The following is a 19,199-nucleotide window of genomic DNA, read 5'->3' as shown; positions in this document are numbered from 1 at the left end:
GTCCTTGTCCTTGCAAGGAAAGCAATATATACCAACTGAACTATTTCCCCAGGCCCATGCCGTACTTCTTTAATAAAAAACCAACCAACCAACCAAACTCTATTGGGTATTAAGAAACCAATTTAACTTTATTGATAGGGAAAGTATTGGTGCTCTTGTATGTATCTCAAACGTTGTATTCCAAGACATCTCTCTTTATGAGAGATGGGAAACTGGGCAGCTTATTATGGGTATAAACCTTAAAATTCAGGTCTGAAAAAGAACCTATTTGAGTGTATATTTTAACAAGTTCCACACATGAGAACATTGGAGTTCTTTTCTGGTCTGTAGGCACTTGGATGCCTTATTTTTTGGTGATTTTTTTTTCTGCTAATAAAGCAGGTTCAGAGTCCTGGGTCTCTGCCATTTGGTACTACACCATCCGGCCTCTCTTGAGGCACAGAAGAACATCTCTTACTCTCTTTGTTCTCCTCCTCTGAGGGGCCAGCAATGATCTTTATTGCATAGTGGGCCACCAAGAAATTCATGTTTATGATGATGAAGAAATGCCTTGAGAGAAAGTGACTTCATGTGTGTTGCACTCTTATTTTAAAACAAACACCGCCTACTTAGTAGACGTCATGCTCAGAAGTCCTCTTCCTTACCCTAGTTTCTTTCACTCACTCACCCAGCTGGAGCTAACAGGTGTGGCCACACATGGAGGCATGTGCCTGCTTGTACTTGGCATCGTCTGAGAAACTCTCAAAGACATGGCTCACACAGAGTACTCTAAAAATATTTTCCCATTGCCATAGCTGGCTGCCTGAAATTTTCATTGTTTCTTCTTCTTCTTCTTCTTCTTCTTCTTCTTCTTCTTCTTCTTATTATTATTATTATTATTATTATTATTATTATTATTATTATTGGATTAAATCTCCCAACAGCCTCTTAGCTCCAGTTAGTGGAGGTATATTCTAAACGCTGTGGGCATTTATGACTTCACTCAGTGTGGCATATAGGGAATACCACTCTTTCTGACTTTCCAAGCCATTGAGAGCCACTTCCTGTTGTATCCAGCACCTGGAGACATGTCTGCAAGGTACACAGGAAGTCCTGTTTCCTTAAGCCCTAAGCGTTCTTCAAGGAACATCTAGAAAAAGTGAGCCACGAGGTGTAGTGGTGAGGAAGACTTCCATCAAATAAATAATAAAGTTTATACAAATTGTTAAACGAGATTCTCGAAGTCTGACACTTAACATGGAACAAAACAAGACAGTCGGGAATTGTCTAGTGCTTACCATGAGCCAGATGCTTCCAAATCATTTTGCGTGTATTAACCCACTTGCTATCCTCAGCAACACTAAGAGGCAAATACATCAATATATCGTTTTCATCTCCATTTTACAGATGAGGACATCCAAAGCGCACACACAGTTTATGTGATTTCTCCAAGGTCACTCAGTTTCAGAGTCCACATTTTTTTTTTCGAGACAGGGTTTCTCTGTGTAGCCTTGGCTGTCCTGGCTGTCCTCGAACTCACAGAGATCCACCTGCTTCTGCCTCCTGAGTGCTGAGGTTAAAGGCGTGCGCCACCACCGACCGGCCAGAGTCCACACTTTTAACCACTATATCCTGGTTGTTTAAATGGGAAGGAATGTTCACCCTCGCCTGAATCACGTTTTAACAGCAGATGGTCTGCCCCAGGTGTGGTCCCTTAGTAGATTGTTCCTAGCTTGCGGGGCCTCTATTCTAGAAGCATTCTCTGCCCCACCATAGCAAAGCGTCCGTGCGCGCCAGTGGCCACTTGGGGGCGCCGCTGCCACGCATCCCGTTCCCCCTCCCGCAGGCGTCCGAGGGGGCGGAGCCTGCGCTGGGCGGGGCCAGCGGGACGCCCACAGGGATAGCTATCCCGGCGGGCCGCGCGCGGCGGTGTTTGAATGGCTGTGAGTGGGGCCCGGCTCGGGATCCGAGGGACGCTCCGAGCTGCCGGGCGCGGTTCCTCAGCACGGTGGCTGGGCTCGGGCGCTGCGGTACCATGAGGCGCCGGTGAGTGACGGCCGGAGCCGGTGGGGACCTCCGCTGCTGCTCGGGCGCCGGCTTCCGGAGCGGCTAGCCGGGCCCACCTGCAGGCCCCGCGGCGGCGGCCTTTCCCGGGCTGGGCAGCGGGGTCGGGGCGGGGCGCGTGCGGGCGGGTGGGGCCGTCCGTCTCCCGCGGAGCCCCCGGGCGGCCGGGGCAGGGACGTTAGAGCCTCAGGCCTCTTGGGGTCCCCGGTGGAGGAGAGGCTTGCACCAAACCTGCTGTCATTTATCTATCATCGGGTGGAGTCGACATCTACACCCCACGAGGGAGGAAGGACGGGGCGCGTGAGAGGATTTCTGTGCGAGGACAGGTTTTCCTGAGACCTGTCTAGGCCCGGTTGAGGCATTTCCTTATTTTCTGAGCAGTTTTGATTCCCAGTCAGATCGGTTTTTGTTTCTCGGGACAGAAACTTGACATAGCTGCGTAAGAATTGTTGGCTGTTAACTTTTCAGACCTTGTGCTTTCTGAAAAGTTATTCTGTAATTGTACCTAGGCGCTTAACTGGGCTTAAGTCTGGCGATAACAAAGAGTTGATTTGTTTTTATAGTGGCTCAGAAGTTCCTTGAAAACATATCTATATCAATTTCTTTGCGGATTTGGAGAAAAAGGTCATTGGAAGAGGAATTAGTTGTATAAGTATTGCCAATTTCTTACTTAAAAGGATTCTGAGACACTAGTCCGCCTAATACCTGAAACTTGTGTAAAAATCATTCTGGATTTTTCTTCTTTCTTTTAAGTCAGCTTCTTCAAATGGGAAGTTTATGCTTGGAGGGCTTTGCTTGGCTAGTATCTGGCCTTGTAATAAACCATAATGAGCGATACTATTTATTTTGTTTTTCTGTGTGCTAAGAGTTATTTTAAGAGCGTTGCTTTGGAATAGGTGGTATTGTTATCATCGTTCTGACAGGGAAACAAGCACAGGGAAGTGAAGGGTTACACAGCTGCTACAGTTGGACCCCATGCAGGGTACCCCCTGCCTCCTCTGTCTCACACTTACGAATGTGCCCAGTGTACTTCAGCTTGAGTACACCTGTATGTACACGTGAGTGAATCCACTCTCCAACCACATTCTCTGTTCATGTTGACCATACAAGTTTTGTGCTTGAGCCAAAACAGCAACAGCAGCAGCAGCAACAACAACAGCAAAAATAAGTTGTTTCTAAGGTAAATAAAACTCATAAAGTTTTTCAGAGACCGTAGAGAACAGCTGGAAACATTTTTCTTTAAAACTTTGTGTTTGGAATAAATGTTCTTAGTAACACACACACACACAAAAAAAAAAGAAAGAAAGAAAAAAGAAAAAAAAGAAAAGAAAGAAAGCAAGCAAACCACTTTTTGAGTAGTCAGCAGTTCACACTTATTTATACCAAAACCTTTAAACTTCATTCATAGGTTATTAGGTTTGTTTGTTTGTTTTGTTCTCCTGTTTCCCCCTGCCCCCCCCCCCCCCAGGGTTTCTCTGTTTTAGCTCTGGTTGTACTGGAACTCATCAGGCTGGCCTCTGTCTAAAATGCTACCGCGCAGCAGATACTGAGGTTTTGCTTGTCTCAATGTTCAGCACCATGCTGGACCCAGTCAGCTATATGCAAGAAATGTTTCAGGCAGCCGATCTTAAGGATTGGTGTTTGGTGTGAGATTAGTTACAAAACACTGCTCTTCTTGATTGGTGCAGTGGATGTATACGGTTGGGACTGAGTTAAGCTGCTGTAGAAGGGCTGGGTAAGACATTTAGTAGACCAGGAGGTAGGGAATGTTACTGAGGAAATTGTTCAAAGACTAGGAATCCAGAAAAAAAATGCTTTTATTGGGAATGGTAAGCCTGGTCTTTTGAAAAGTTCATGTTGGTTAACATATGAAGCAAGACTGGGGAATGCTGGAAATGAGACATGTCAGATGCGCACACACACACACACAGAGCTCTCGAGTGCACAAAGATTTGGGAATTTGTAAAATTTTTTTGTCAGTGGGTCTCAACTGTGTCCTTTTTTTCCCCCTCCATAGGGTATTTGGGATTGTCAAACTTTTTAAAAATAATCTATTTTTAGTTTATGTTACATTGGTGTTCATATTTATCTGTGTGAGGGTGTTGGATCCTCTGGAACGGCCCCTGGTTGGGTTGCCATACTGTTACGAAAGGGCTGATCCTGTCAGTCTACTGACCGCAGGCTGGAATACTTACAAAAATCCTACTATCAGACCCACCCACTCCCCCTGTCCCACTCCCACTCCCCCAGCCCCCCCACCAAGAAACAATTACTCCAAAAGCCAGTGCCGCTGAGGTTGAGAAACCCTGTTTTAAGTTGCTTGTTTATGTGGCAGCTGGCTTCTGCTTGCATATGCTGTAGGTAAGTATGAACGATGAATTTCAGGAACACAACTGGAATCAATAATAACACGAGAAGCTGGTTGAGAGCTCTCCAGAAGGCTGTCCCAGCCCTGGAGGAGAGAGGTGTAGGAGATATGCCAAAATTGAGGTTAAATTACTTAAATATTATTTTATCTAAACTAAAAAATAACAAATGTTCATTTGAAACAGGAAATGTAGAAGTGCAATACATAAGCAAAAAAATCATAAGGCCCAACAGGACGGTTCAGTGGGCAGAAGTGCTTGCCTTGCAAGTCTGATGCCCTGAGCTTGATCCTGGAACCCACGTTAATAAAACAAACAAAAAAGATCCTAAATGGTAGATGAGGCGTCACAAGTCTGTACTCCCAGTCAAGCACTCTGATGGGAGACAGAATCCCCCAGAAGCTTGAGGGCCACCCAGCCTGCAGTCTTATTGCATCATGGTAAAATAAGAGAGACCCTTCCTCAGCAAGGTAGGAGGAGAAAAGCAACTCCATAAAGTTATCTTTTGACCTCCTTTGGCACTCTAGCATGTGCGTGCATGCACACACACACACACACACACACACACACACACACACACACTAATAATAAGTAATATAAAATAAAGTCCAAATATGTCACCTTATAAACATTTGTCCCCAACAGAACAACTGTTAATGTTTTGATGTATGGCTTCTTTGGACCCTTTAAGGGCTGATAACTACTTTCCTTTTTATAAAACTGGGATTATAATCTAGAGAGACAAGACAGCTCAGCAGTTAAGAGCACTTGCTTGCTATGGACTCGAGTTCAGTTTCCAGCACACACATCAGATGGCTTACAACGTACTGTAACTACAGTTCCAGGCTATCTGATGCCTGTATTCTGGCATCTGATGGCACCTGCACAACATGCGTATGGTGCACATTCAGAACACCCTACACATACAAATTCATAAAATAAGTACATTAAAAACACATAAATATGGGCTGGGCATGGTGGCACAACCTTTAATCCTAGCACTCCGGAGGCACAGGCAGACAGATCGTTGTGAGTTCGAGGCCAGCCTGGTCTACAAATGGGTCTAGGTCAGCCACGACTACACAGAGAAACCCTGTCTCGGAAAAACAAACAAAAACATAAATACATTTTATAAACTGAAATACAGTTTTCTCCATTTGGGTTTCATTGCTTTAACTCAGTACATCTTTCCGTTGTTTAAACTAATACTCTTTAGAGCATTGGCGAGACAGTTGATCAGTGAACAGCACTTGCTTTTGCAGAGGACCTGGGTTCTCTTCTCAGTACCACTGTGGTGGTCACAACATCCATAACTCCAGTTAGGTAATCCAGTGCCATCTTCTGACCTCTGTGGGAATCAGGAACACATGTAACACACATATATACTGTAGGCAAGATGCCCAAGCACATAAAATAAACCTAAAAAAAATTAAAAGTTGAAAAAAAAAAAACAAAACAAAGAAACCTCTTATAGTATTTGTATGTGTTACTGCATGTACACATCTCTTGCTTTGAAATTGGGAATTTTGCAATGCATCAGAAAAGACATTTCAAAGGAAGAAATACGGGAACACAGTGATTGAAGTGTGTGTGTGTGTGTGTGTGTGTGTGTGTGTGTGTGTGTGTGTGTGTAAAATAGCTGGAGATGTGACAGAATGTTTATCTACATGAACAGGACCCTAGGATAGACACTCGGCACTGAAAAAAAGTTGGCTGGACACTATATAGATAAGACTGACTGACTTTAACCCCAGCTCTGAGGAGGCAAAGGCAAGTGGAGCTCTGAATTTAAGACTAGACTGGTCTACATAAAGAGTTCTAGGCCAGCTAGGACTACATAGTAAGACCCTGCCCAAAAATAAACAAACAGATGAATAATCAGAATTAAAGTCTTTAGCATTTCAAAGGTTTGATGTTTGAGAAGCTAATAAAAGAACAGTGGGAACACTGAAATACATTGTATGCTTGTAATTTTCTTTCAGGAATGTGAACTGTATTCACATAGACAACATAATGAGGATGGTTGGTCTGTAACTCACTCTGTAACCAAGGCTGACCTGGAATGCAGTAATCCACCTGATTATGATTCCCAAGTGATGGGGTTAAAAGTATTAGAAGCTACACCTGGCTCCTAATGAGATTTAATGAAGACCCTTACTACCAGTCAACTTAATCTTTCCCCAAATCCTGAAATTAATTGTTTCTCTATGTTTTGACTTTTTTTTTTTTAATACCAAGCTTACAGTTCAGATGGCAAGCTTTCTGCTTCACCTTGTCTTTAAAAAGATTCCATTTTTTTCTGTTACTAGATAAGGCTTTAAATCTGTTGATCATGAAGCAGAGAGTTTAAAGGACTAATTTTGAGGTTTTGTTTTTCAGTGTATGGTTTACACAGTTTTATAGACTGACTATAACTCCTATCCCCACTTTTCCCCAGGGGAATAGGAAATTATCTTTAAAAATATATGGCCCATATAGAATGTCATAAATACACCAGTCAGTATTGGTGTTTTATCAGCCATTTTGCTTGATTGCTGTTGTTTAAATGACCCCTTCAAAACTAATTTGTCATTGTAACTGTTAGTTTTTAGGTAGCCATGACAAATAACCTGGGAATTTAAGAAGATAAATGTTTGTTTGTTTGTCTGTTTGTTTTTCTGGATTTTAGAGGTTCCAACTCATAGCTTGGACCTGAGGCAAAGCAAAATATTGTGGCAGTGAGTCGGGGAAGACAGAGACAGACAGTATATACAGAGACAAAATCAGGAGTGGGCTAAGGATATGATGTAATGCCAGATGATACTTCCCCCAGCTACAACCCATCTCCTAAAGTTCTTAGTGCTTTCCAAAACAGCACAATTAGCTGGGCGCAAGGCTTCAATACCTTCATTTTTCTGTTTAAACTGTAACGTTGACAGTGTAAGAGCCTAGTGGGAGGTATTTAAGTCATATGCTCCATGCCCATGAATAGGTTAATGTCATTGCTACAGTAGTGATTCTGATGAGTTCCCACTGTGTTCTGTGCTTTTTTTGTTCATTTCTCATTCATGTGCCCTTCCCCCTTGTGTTGCCTTTCACTATGTTATTAAAGGAAGAAAGCCCTCACTAGATATGGCCTCTGAATTTTGGCTTTCCCAATCTATAAAACCATTTAAAAATTACTAGCTTTCTTTGTTGCTTCTGTTTTGGTTTGGCTTGGGGTTTTTGTTTGTTTGTTTATTTGTTTTGGTTTTTCCAAGACTGGGTTTCTCTGTGTAGCCTTGGCTGTCCTGGACTCGCTTTGTAGACCAGGCTGGCCTCAAAATCACAGAGATCAGCCTTACTCTGCTTCTCAGAGTGCTGAGATTACAGGCTTGTGCAACCTCACCCAGCTGTTTTGCTTTGTTTAGTTTATGTTTGTTTTTTTTTTAACAAGGCTTAATTTTTGCAGGATAGACTGGCTCGAAACTATGACAATCTTTGTGCCTCAGCATCCCAAAGGTATACATGGAGCGCAGAGGGCAGCCTTGGATGTTCTAAGAATCTGTCCACCCTTATTTTTTTAGATAGATTATCTCACTGAGACCTGGGGCTTTCCAGTTACTGTCGAGCCCCAGAGAGCCACCTCTCTAGCACTATTCCAGTTGGTATTGGGTATCATGCTTGCATGGCAAGCACTTTACCAAAAGAGCTATGGCCATATCTTCAGAAAAGCAGATGTTTAAAGGCATGCCTTAAACTAAGAATATACTGTTTGGTGATTGGATAGGCTCTAATTTGACTTTTCCTTATGTTCAAATGCTGTACTTACAGCATTTGATCCTGCTTCATCTTAAGTGTCTTTTTGGAAATGTTTTTGTCAAATTTATTATCCTTGTTTTTGAGTCATTTTGAGTGTTGAGATGTAGTAAAAACTGTTCTGAAAGGTGGTATGTGACTCCTTTCCTCTGTCTCTATGTCTCTGTATCTCTGTCTCTGTCTCTCCCCCCCATGAGTCTCTGTGTGTTAAAGATTTATTTATTTATTATATACAGTGTTCTGCCTACATGTATGCCTGTACACCAGAAGAGAGTACCAGATCTCATTATAGATGGTTATGAGCCACCATGTAGTTGCTGGGAATTGAACTGAGGACCTCTGGAAGAGCAGCCAGTGCTCTTAACCACTGAGCCATCTCTCCAGCCCTCTTTATATGCTTTTCAACACCTGAAATTCTTTTGCCTTGAGCTAGTTTCCTAGATGCCTGTGACCTGCATATGATTCCTTTCTCACTAGGCTTAAGACTACATTTGCAGATCCATTAGTAGGCATTCTTACTTGGAGTCATAGCTCTACACCTGACTCTCTATTAGTAATTAAGTGTTCTTGAACAAATAGCTTAATGTCATCTGTAAACTGAAATTATCTAAGGTCTTTCCAATTCTGAGAAGCAATGAATTAGTAAAATATCTGAACTTTTCAAGGGGAGACTTTTGGAGAGGAGGGAAAGAAACAGTTTTTTACATGTTAGTGTGAGTTGACTATAAGAATTTCTTCTGAAGTCATTTGTAAAAGCTTACCCCCATGATAGAATGGAACTTTAAAATGCAGCTGAAACATAAGCATCCTGAGAGTAAGGATCTACCTTCAGACATTTCCCTCAGGCCTACAGTGGTAATTAACTCAGCACGTGCATTTGATATCTGCTGTTGAATGAAGAAATGAAGCAATGGGTGACTGCCGAGGAAAAGCAAGCCTTCAAGAATAGTACACACATTCTAAGTACCTGGAAAAAATTCAGAATATAGACCAACCAGAATACAGCCCTGCAATATACAAATGTTAGGCAGTGTTAGTAAAGCATCCACTCTTGTGTCTTTCTTTCTGAACTATTATGAAAGTACTACCCTGTCTGCTCCTCTTAAGTCCCAAATATAATTTTGTTCAGCACTGGAAAAACCTGTACTGGCCCTATTACCTATACCACTTAACTGTCATCATCAACATAGTACACTATTGTAGTAAAAGTAAATCTTACATACTGATCAAAATTTGGTGTTTTATCCATGGAGAATTAATGGCATACTAGCTGAAAAGTAACATCCCTGGCCTTTTTGTTTCAGACATCCTAGTTCTCAAGTAATTAATAGTATTCAAGAATATTTCACCTTTAACTGCAGCCCTCAGGAGACGGAGGTGAGCAGATCTCTGTGAGTTTGAGACCAACCTGGTCTTTGTAGCAAGTTCCAGGACATCCAAGGCTACACATAAGAGAATCTATGATCTCTTTTAGGTGATCTCTACACTAGGCCTAATAATTACCTAACGACTGATATGTAGACAGTATGTCTGACATGAAGAGAGGTTGGCAGACTATTTCTCAGCCTTTAAGGGTTGTTTACTGCAGCCACATATAAATAATTTCTCATCTTTTTGACAGACCTGTTGGAAACTTAAGTAATAGAGAGAAAATATGTCTTTTTTGGGAGCATCAGTTTAATGGGACTAACTAAATCATTCTGTACTGATGGCATTACTTGTATAGGTTAACAGTATGGAAGGACTAAATTATTTTGCATTAGCAATCAGTTCCTGGGCTTCAACAACAAACTTTGTTTCTCCTTGATTCGTGCTGCACTTTTGTGTAGGGGCTTTGTTCTGTGTTGTCCTTGCTCAGGGATGTGTGTGTATAGAGTCCTAATTTCCTGTTCTGTGGCTGGCTGTAGTGATAGAGGTATGACAATGATGGTAAATCACACAAATCAGCTTTTTTTTTTTTAATTTAAAGTGGAGTGTGATGACTTCAATACACCCAGCTAAGGTAAAGGAGAAATGTGTGAGTTCAAGACTATCTTTAGAAAAAAGACCAAACAAACAAAACCCAAAAGGATGATAAATCAACTTATCATTTATTGGAAAGAAAAACTAACTTTACACGGCATACTTTAGTGTTTATCATAGTTGGGTACTCCTCATTTAACATTTCCAAATATCTTTATCATTTTATGACCAGCAATGAGGTAAAGAACTATGAGCAGTGAGAGAGAGAGGGGCAGGGATACTGTATAGAGCACCAGAAGCTCTTAGAATGCCTTCAGAGTTTTCTTTTTAGAATTACTACTTTGGTTTTTGTAGTTGTTGTTTTTTGTTCTTTGTTCTTTGGTTTTTCTTTTGTTTTGTTTGTGTGTGTGTGTGTGTGTGTGTGTGTGTGTGTGTGAGAGAGAGAGGGGGGGGGGGCAGGGTCTCACTATTTAGCTCTGGCAGTCCTGGAACTTTGTAGACCAGACTGGCCTCAAACTTACACAGCTCTGCCCGCCTCTGCCTCCTGGGATTAAAGGTGTGTGCGGTTTGTGTTAATTCCTTCTGTATTCCTTCTTATGATAGATTTTTTTTTATTATGAGAAACAACAAAGTCCCTACAGTACTACTATTAAAAATAGCAAGTTAAGTAATATCACACACCTAATAAGTGACTGTAATAGAATTCAAACTCAGTAACTCTGACTTTGGAGTTTTTGTTTTTTAAGACAAATTCCTGCTACCTGAGCCCTCCCTTTAATGAGATTACATGTGCTCGATCTGCCCTGTATTTGTATTTCCCTGTTGCACCACATTGCCTTTTCTTTTTAGCTTAATAACACAAGAACATTATAACTTCACACTGAATATTTTGTATTTAGTGTGTGTGTGTCCACATGTGAGGATAACTTGGAGGAGATGGTTCTCTTTTTACCTAAGTTGTCAGTTTTGGCAGAAAGCACTTTTAGCCAGTCCCTGTTGGGGTATGGTCTGATGTATTTTGATGTTAATTACTGCTTTCTGTCTGTGACCCACCTTTTACTTAATAAAAAGCCATCCCGCCTGGGCAGGGCAGAGGAGATAGGTGGGCCTGAGAGAGAGAGAGAGAGAAAAAAAAAAAGGATTGCCAAGAGAGAAGCAGACCTGAAGTGAGGAGAGGAGGCCGCCACGGGCTAGCTGGAGGAGAAGCACATGGCCGGTGTGGATGGAGAATCCGGCCCAGATGAGGAACGTTGACAAGTGTTTGGGATTATGGATGGAAAGTAACTTGATAGAAGTTATTGGAAGCAGATGGCATGGGGTTGAGGCAGGGATCCCATGCCTGCCCCACTATGGGAGGTAGTTTAGAGGATTGATATCTGCCCTGCCCCAGGTTAACTAAGGCTATCTTAAAATATAACAAATGTCCGTGTCTTAATTGATCGCCAGCCAGGCCTACAGATAATACTGATAATACAGATAAAATTTAAAAACAATAAGTCCCCTCACTTAATCTTGGATTAAACTAAAATTTTATATTCATATGTCAAATTTTGAAGGTTAAAAGAATGATAAAACAGAACCATGTTTTATAGGATATAGTTCAGTGGTAGAACAGTTGCCTAGCGTGCGCTGTCTAGCACACATCTTATTAAAGATGCAGATAGTAGTTTCCATTTTTACTAACAAGAGCCTGTTTAGAAAAGTCTTTGTAGTATCCCTCTGCATATTTGCCAAGTTCATTTTGTTACAAATTTAGTAAATGTTTAAATGCAGATTTGGGGCTGGCTCAAAAGATAAGTTTAAAAAAGGAAGAAGGAAGGAAGCCAGGAAGGAAAGAGAAAGGAAAGGAAGGAGTTGGGGCTGGGACCGTAGCTCTGTAGTGCAGCACTTAATTGCCTGGTGTGTGCAAGGCCCTAGGTTCTGTTCCCAGGCTGAGCAAATGAGTATTTATTGGAATGTTTCTTTGGCTAATTTTAGTTAGCACAAACCTAGTCATCCGGGAAGAGGGAACCCAGTTCTTCATCAGTTGAAGACTTGTCTCCATCAATTGATCTTTGGGCAGTGCTGGTCTATGGCAGCTGGCCCTGGACTATAAAAGAAAGGTGGTTGATATGAGGGGAGACAAAGGAGTTGATGGTCTAAATTATATGATTTGTGTCACTTGATGCCAGTTTGCCAAATCTGATACTGCCAAAACATGTAATAGCTTTTCTAATGTCTGACTAGTACATTTTAAATGTCATTCTTTTACAAATCATCATTGAGTACGTTTGGTTATTACTGTCTTCAGGGTTATCACAGAGGATTCTGAGGCTAAAAATATTATGTCAGATTTGAACATCTGTTTACAGACAAAATTAAATTAGAGCTCTATTTTATTTGGAGAAGAGAGATATAATTTTTTTTCTTATTAATTGGAAATAATAGTAATGCCTAACAAACTTTTTCACAAAAATGAATCTTTGACATTTTTTATTGTGGAAAAAGTGTTAAGTAGCCAAATTTTAATCAGATTATCTGGTGTAGTCCACCTCTGCTGGCTTTAGTAACTGCTCCTAAATAGACCTTTTTGCCCCCTTTTAACTTTAAAGTAATGCAGACAACTAACATCACATTGCATATAAACGCTCAGCTACATTCCTTTTCTTTCTTTCTTTTTTGTTTTGTTTTGTTTTGTTTTGTTTTTTTGAGACAAGGTTTCTTTGTGTAGCCTTGGCTGTCCTGGACTCGTTTTGTAGACCAGCCTGGCCTCGAACTCACAGCAACTGCCTCCTGAGTGCTGGGATTAAAGGCGTGTGCCACCACGCCTGGCTCACTACATTCCTTTTCATCTTCAATTTCTCTAATGAAGTTCAAATGGTTTATAGTTGAAGCAGTTTGTATGCAAAGCCTGTATCTAAACCCTTGAGTTATTAACATCTCAACACTTAAGTCATTATTCACTCAGTGCCAGATGTGGCAGATCTCAAGTGATAGTGGACTCCTGGCTCATCAACTCCTGCCCTCTTCCGTACCTTCACAGGCCAACAGGAAATGCTCATTGGTCACCTTCATAGTGACCTCTCCATTATTCTGCCTCACTTGGAACCATTTTCAGTTTATTTACTATGCAATAATAGACATTCATTGTTTTGTACTCAGCTGGCTTTGGTTTAATGTACCACTGCTTTGTCGGTCTGTTACACTTGTGGTGATTTTGGTTTATTTACAATATATGCTGTGCCATTTTGACTTTTATTTTGGTTGGTTGGATAAATTTGCAACACTCGGAACACTTGAGGTGATAGTTCATACAAACAGACAGTATCAGTATTTGATCCAGTCTCATCTCAGCTGTGTTACGCCTGGACATTGAGATGTTTATCAGAAGTCTCTTATGGGGAAGAAAGTAAATGTGTGAAACAATAGGTGTGTGACATTTATGAATAATGCTGGCTGTGAACAAACTTTCAAAAACCTAGTTGGCAGTGTTTTGAGTCAACTGAAAAAAGCATGACTTTTGGAATGTCCAAATGCCTTGGTTCTCAGTATTATCACTCTGTTGAATTTTTTTTTATTAAAGTGTAGTTTTTAAGACTTTTTTCCTGACAGTATTATGTAATTTTTTAGCATGGGTAGATGGGAGTGTCACTTGTATGTTACCATACAGCTGACATGTAATTTGTCTATTCCTTAGTATCTTAGTAGTTTCATGCTATGTATGTACCATAACTAACCTATTGCCTATGAGAAACATGTAAGATAATGTATTTACAGCCATTGTTACAAGTTTATAATATATCTTTCTATCTTGTTTTATAGTGTTATATAACATCCAAAAGATTTTTTTTAATTATTTATGCAGTGTTCTGTCTGCATGTACACCTGCAGGCCAGAAGAGGGCACCAGATCTCATTGTAGATGGTTGTGAGCCACCATGTGGTTGCTGGGAATTGAACTCAGGACCTTTAGAAGAGCAGACAGTGCTCTTAATCTCTGAGCCATCTCTCCAGGCCCCCCCCCCCTTTTTAAGTTAGCCTTGGCTGTCCTGGACTCACTTTATAGACCAGGCTGGCCTCGAACTCAAAGAGCTCTGCCTGCCTCTACCTCCTGAGTACTGGCATTAAAGGCATGTGCCATCACACCTGGCTAAGAATTTTTTTATTGATTGAGAAAAGGATACAAAATGCAAAATCCATAATTTTGATTACTGAAAATTGCCAATTGTTTTGCAGTACTTTATTATATTGGGTGTCTTGTCTTTTTTGGGCTTTTAGTTAGCTGATGAATAATACATTAGACACTTTTGTGTTTTAGTTGGGATTTTACATAGCTTGCATTTTAATTCTTTGGTTCTTTGCTGTTTCTATTAACCCATAGCATTATTTTAATAAATGTTATAATACCAATCTACTTTTAAAAAAAAAGAAAGAAAGGTGGTTGAATGTGAGCCTGAGAGGCAGCAATATTTCTCTGTGGTTTCTGCTTCAAGCTCCTGGTTTGGCTTCCCTTAATGATGAAACAAACCCTTTCCTTCCCAAGTTGCTTTTGTTCGTGGTGTTTTTCACTGCAACAGAAAGCTTAACCAGGACAAATGTTTGAAAGCATTTAGTCTATTTGAAAGCAAATAGCTTAAACACTTCATTATTAAATTAGGTATTGATTAGAAAGTTAAAGCAGTAAAACTTTTTTTCCCCTTGCAAAGTACTATTGAGGAAACTAATTCCTGTCCCCAGATATTTTCATTTTCAGGTTGTTGTAGTTGGTCCTTATAATGGTTAATATTAATTACCACCTTGAAACAGGCCTCTGGCATGCCTGTTCAAGGCGTATCTAGGTTATGTTAACTGAGGTCGACAGACTCCTACTAATGCTGGGTGGCACCGGTCTTCCAGATGGGGTCTGGTAGTGAATGAATCATAAGGAGAAAGGGAGCTGAGCAGCACAATTTTTCCTTCCTTCCTTCAGCCTTCAGATGCAGTGTGACGAGCTCCCTCAAGCTGTTGTCACCAATGATTTGCACAACATGGTGGACTATATTTTTGAACTGTGAGCCTAAGTAAACCTTCCTAACTTTGTTTCTTTTTTTTTTTTTTCAGATATTTTGTCTTAGCACTGAGAAAAGTAATAGTACCTGGTGGTAATAAACAAATTCCTCCTGTATTGCTACTATTTCTTTTGAACTGATCACTGGTAGATAGTAATTATGCTCATGTTAGATTGCTTTGCAAAAATATTATTGGTAGTAGTGTTGTGTAGTATTTCCTGTTGTATCACTAGGAAACGTCTCTACAGCTTCTTCTGTGATGCTGTTTCTTCTGTGATGCTGTGGTTGATCACTGGTATGGATGTTGTCAACTTGATCTGTTTCCAGTAAAGATGACTGTCATTTTCTCTGTTTTGTCTTTCCATTTATGCTCAAATTAATCAGCTATTTCTTTTTTAGAAGAATTGCAAATATAGAAATAAGTAAGCCTTACATTGTGATTTTTGAGTGCACAAGACTTACTGTGGAGAGATCTTTCTTATATAAAATTTTATTTTTTTATTTTTATCATTTTAAATTATATATATGTGTCTGTGTGGATACGTGTACATGAGTACAGAGGGTAGGAGTGTCAGATGCCCCTGGAGTTGGAGTTAAGGATAGTGATGAGCCGCCTGTTGTCAGTTCTGGAAACTTTGGGTTCTCGGTCCTCTAGAAAAGCAGTACCTGTACTTAGCCACGGAACCATCTCTCCAGCCCCCATTTCCTTTATTTTTTAAATTTCCCATTTGTCATCACGATTCAGGTCTAGTTGGGATATTCCAAATGCTTCAGTGCTCCATGAGATAGACTGCTTCTGGCTTCTAGTAACTGGTACTGACCATGACTTTTTTTTTTAAATTTACCTTTAGTTTACATGCATTGGTGTTTTGCTTGCATGTATGTTTATATGAGAATGTCAGATCTTTTGAGTTATAGACAGTTATAAGCTGCCATGTAGGTGCTAGAATTTGAACCTCGGTCCTCTGGAAGAGTAGTTAAGAGAGCCCTTAACAGCTGAGCCATTGCTCTAGCCCCCCCACCCCCATGGCTTTTTTAATAGTATAATTAATTTCTATTGGCTTGTTCTTCTTCTCAGAAATAAGACGTGTTACTTACTGATATTTGACACATAGTAAGTAGTGAATTAACAGTGGAATATATGAGCTGTTTTCTTTTCCACTTTTATTTATTTACTTTTCATTAGTTTAAATCTGGGAAAGCTACAGCATCACATAGCCTTTGTGTCCTGCGGCCTTTGCGGGAAAGTTGTTTTGGGATTTGCCATGAACCGTGCTTCTGTTTCCATAGGCCCAAGTTCCCTTTTCTCAGATCACTCTGGTTTGGTTTGGCCAGGAGTCACTGTGTTGTTTTTCACTCTGTATACATAACTGTATCTCTTGTCTAAGGAGAACCCGGTTTCATCTCAGGCATAAATACCTTCAACTCTTTAAGAAGAACTCTGTGTTCTCTTTGATGCTAGAGACCTTCCTTAGAGCTAGCAAAAATGGCCTTCATCCACAGTCTTCCAGACATAATTGTCTTTTAGAAGTCCTGTTCCCAACAGGTCTCTACAGGCACCAAGATGCCATTTTTATCATTTAAAATAAACCTCAAAATACCAATGTTTCCTGATGATGCATGTTTGTTCACTGAATGGCGTGTGTGTGTGTGTGTGTGTGTGTGTGTGCGCGTGTGCGTGTGTGTGTGTGTGTGCACATGCGCACATACCTACATGTAGTATATTTTTACACTAGAGTAGTAGTTGTGAAATTGTATTTTAGGTAATATATGTTAATATGTGCAGTCCCTGTCTAGGGGTGGCTCAGTAGGTAAAATGCCAAGTCTTACAGCCTGCATTCAACCCTTGTGATTTATACAGCAGAGAGAGAGGGCAAACTTTGACAAATTGTTCTCTACACACACAGTAGCATTCATGTGCACATATACACATGTAATTTAAGACAAATTTAAAATGTTTTAAAAAGTTTGAAGTTTAATTGGCAGGAGGAGACAGACTAAAATCAGCTAATGCGCAGTCATATCTTACATTTAAGCCCTTATGTATTCGTTATTTGCTAAAAGCCTAAACTATGCAATATTAAACTCAGTGTTTCAAGAGGTGCTGTTATAGAAGCCTTGAACCAAGACCAGAATCAAGAAATGCTTCCAAAAAGAATATTCAATCTCAGTCTTGACAAGAGAGGCCATGATAAAGCAGCAAGGAGGAAAGGGAAGATTTCCTGGAGTAGAAACAAAAAGGCAACATTACCAGAGACAGAACATTACAAAAGCTTGGAAAATGATAGTTAATGTTATGCTTTCTGTATTCAAGGATGTGTAACAGTAGGTAGAGGTCTCTATCCTTTTCCTTTATAAAATAGCTTCAGTGTCCTCAGGGTTTGTCTATGTCCTGTCCCGTGTCTGGTCTTATGTCATTGCCTCCCCCCACCCTTTCCTTTTGTTATTTGTGTAGTATTCAATAATAGTCTGCCAAACTGCCTGGTACTTTGAAATCAGCTTTGACCCTCAAAATATTCTCTCTGAAAACCGCAAATGGTAGTGTGTACCTGTGGTCCCAGAAACTGGAAGCCTGGACCAGGAAGATCAAGAATGTGAGGGGGTTGGGAGCTGCTTTGAGATCGTTCAGTGGGTAAACGCACTTGGATGCATAAGCCTGATGATCTGGGTTTCCATAAATGTGGAACTCCACAAACTTCAACTTTGACAGCCATGTAGCCATGCATACACATGCACCACTACCAATAATAACAACAATAATGATCTTTTTTTTTTTTTTTCCAGAGCTGAGGACTGAACCCGGGGCCTTGCGCTTACTAGGCAAGCACTCCACCACTGAGCTAAATCCCCAACCCCATGATTTTTTAAAAATATTTTATTTATTACACATACAGTGTTCTGCCTACATGTATGCCTGCACACCAGAAAAGGGCACCAGATCTCATTGTAGATGGTTATGAGCCACCATGTGGTTGCTGGGAATTGAACTCAAGACCTTTGGAAGGGCAGACAGTGCTCTTAATCGCTGAGCCATCTCTCTAGCCCAACAATAATGATTTTAAAGTAACTTTGGGCTGAAAAGTTGCCTCGGTGGGTATAGACACTTCTTGCTTCTATGAAAAGTTGCCTCGGTGGGTAAAGACACTTGCTTCTAAGCCTGATGGCCTGAATTCAGTTCTCAAGACCCATATGGCAGCCATACCTATATAGCAAGTTAAGGTCAAGCTGGGCAACATAGTGAGACTCTGTCTCAAAGAAATTTTGTTTGCCTTAGATTAAGCTTCTGGGGGCTGGAGAGATGGCTCAGTGGTTAAGAGCACTGTCTGCTCTTCCAAAGGACCAGGGTTCAATTCCCAGCACCCACATAGCCACTCATAACTGTCTGTAATTCTAAGACCTCATACTCTTACACCAATGCACATGAATTAAAGTTAAATAAAAATGTTTTAAAAAAAAAGATTAAGCTTCTATGGCTTGGTGATTGTTTACTCCCACTTTTTTTTTTTTAACCAGTTTTCTCCTCTGTTAAAACAAAGGTCCTGTCAGGCGTGGTGGTGCAAGCCTTTAATCCCAGCACTCGGTAGGCAGAGGCGGGTGGATCACTGTGAGTTTGAGGCCAGCCTGGTCTACAAAGCGAGTCTAGGACAACCAAGGCTACACAGAGAGACCCTGTCTCGAAAAACGAAAAAATATATACGTACGTACAAACAAACAGCAAAGGTCCCATTTTGTTATTTGTGGGTTTTTTATTTTTTCAGGGTAAGTCAAGGCAAATTACATGAATAAACATTTTTACTTTTATTAATGAAAACTAACACAGCTGTTTCCAGAGTTATATGGATTGTTAAAGGTGGAAGCTGGGAAATTCTGCCTGGTTCTTTTGAGCCTACTCTTTAAACTGCACTGGTCTGTAAGATTGAAGAGAGTTTTTAGCATTTATTCAGTAAGCTGTGGCACATACTACTACACAGTGAGCAGTAAGGTTCCCAGAGAGTTGAGAAAGATGAAACGAGCCAAAGCCCTCT

General features: G+C 40.6%; 1 protein-coding gene across 3 annotated transcripts in view; it reads left to right on the top strand.

Moving 5' to 3' along the window:
* The first annotated feature begins 1,866 nt into the window (after positions 1-1,866).
* KATNBL1 (katanin regulatory subunit B1 like 1) overlaps positions 1,867-19,199 on the top strand; it is a 52,421-nt gene continuing 35,088 nt past the window's right edge. For 2 of the 3 annotated variants that reach the window (XR_014778064.1, XM_084775925.1), the window contains exon 1: positions 1,869-2,025. The gene's annotated coding sequence lies outside the window, so the exon portion shown is untranslated. Of the gene's footprint in view, positions 2,026-19,199 lie in introns of all 3 variants that reach the window. The other variant, XM_084775926.1, reaches the window with a different exon arrangement.

The sequence above is a fragment of the Acomys minous genome, assembly GCF_964271855.1.
Source record: "Acomys minous genome assembly, chromosome: 3".
Taxonomy (NCBI): Eukaryota; Metazoa; Chordata; class Mammalia; order Rodentia; family Muridae; genus Acomys; species Acomys minous.
This window is presented reverse-complemented; position numbering and strand designations above follow the sequence as displayed.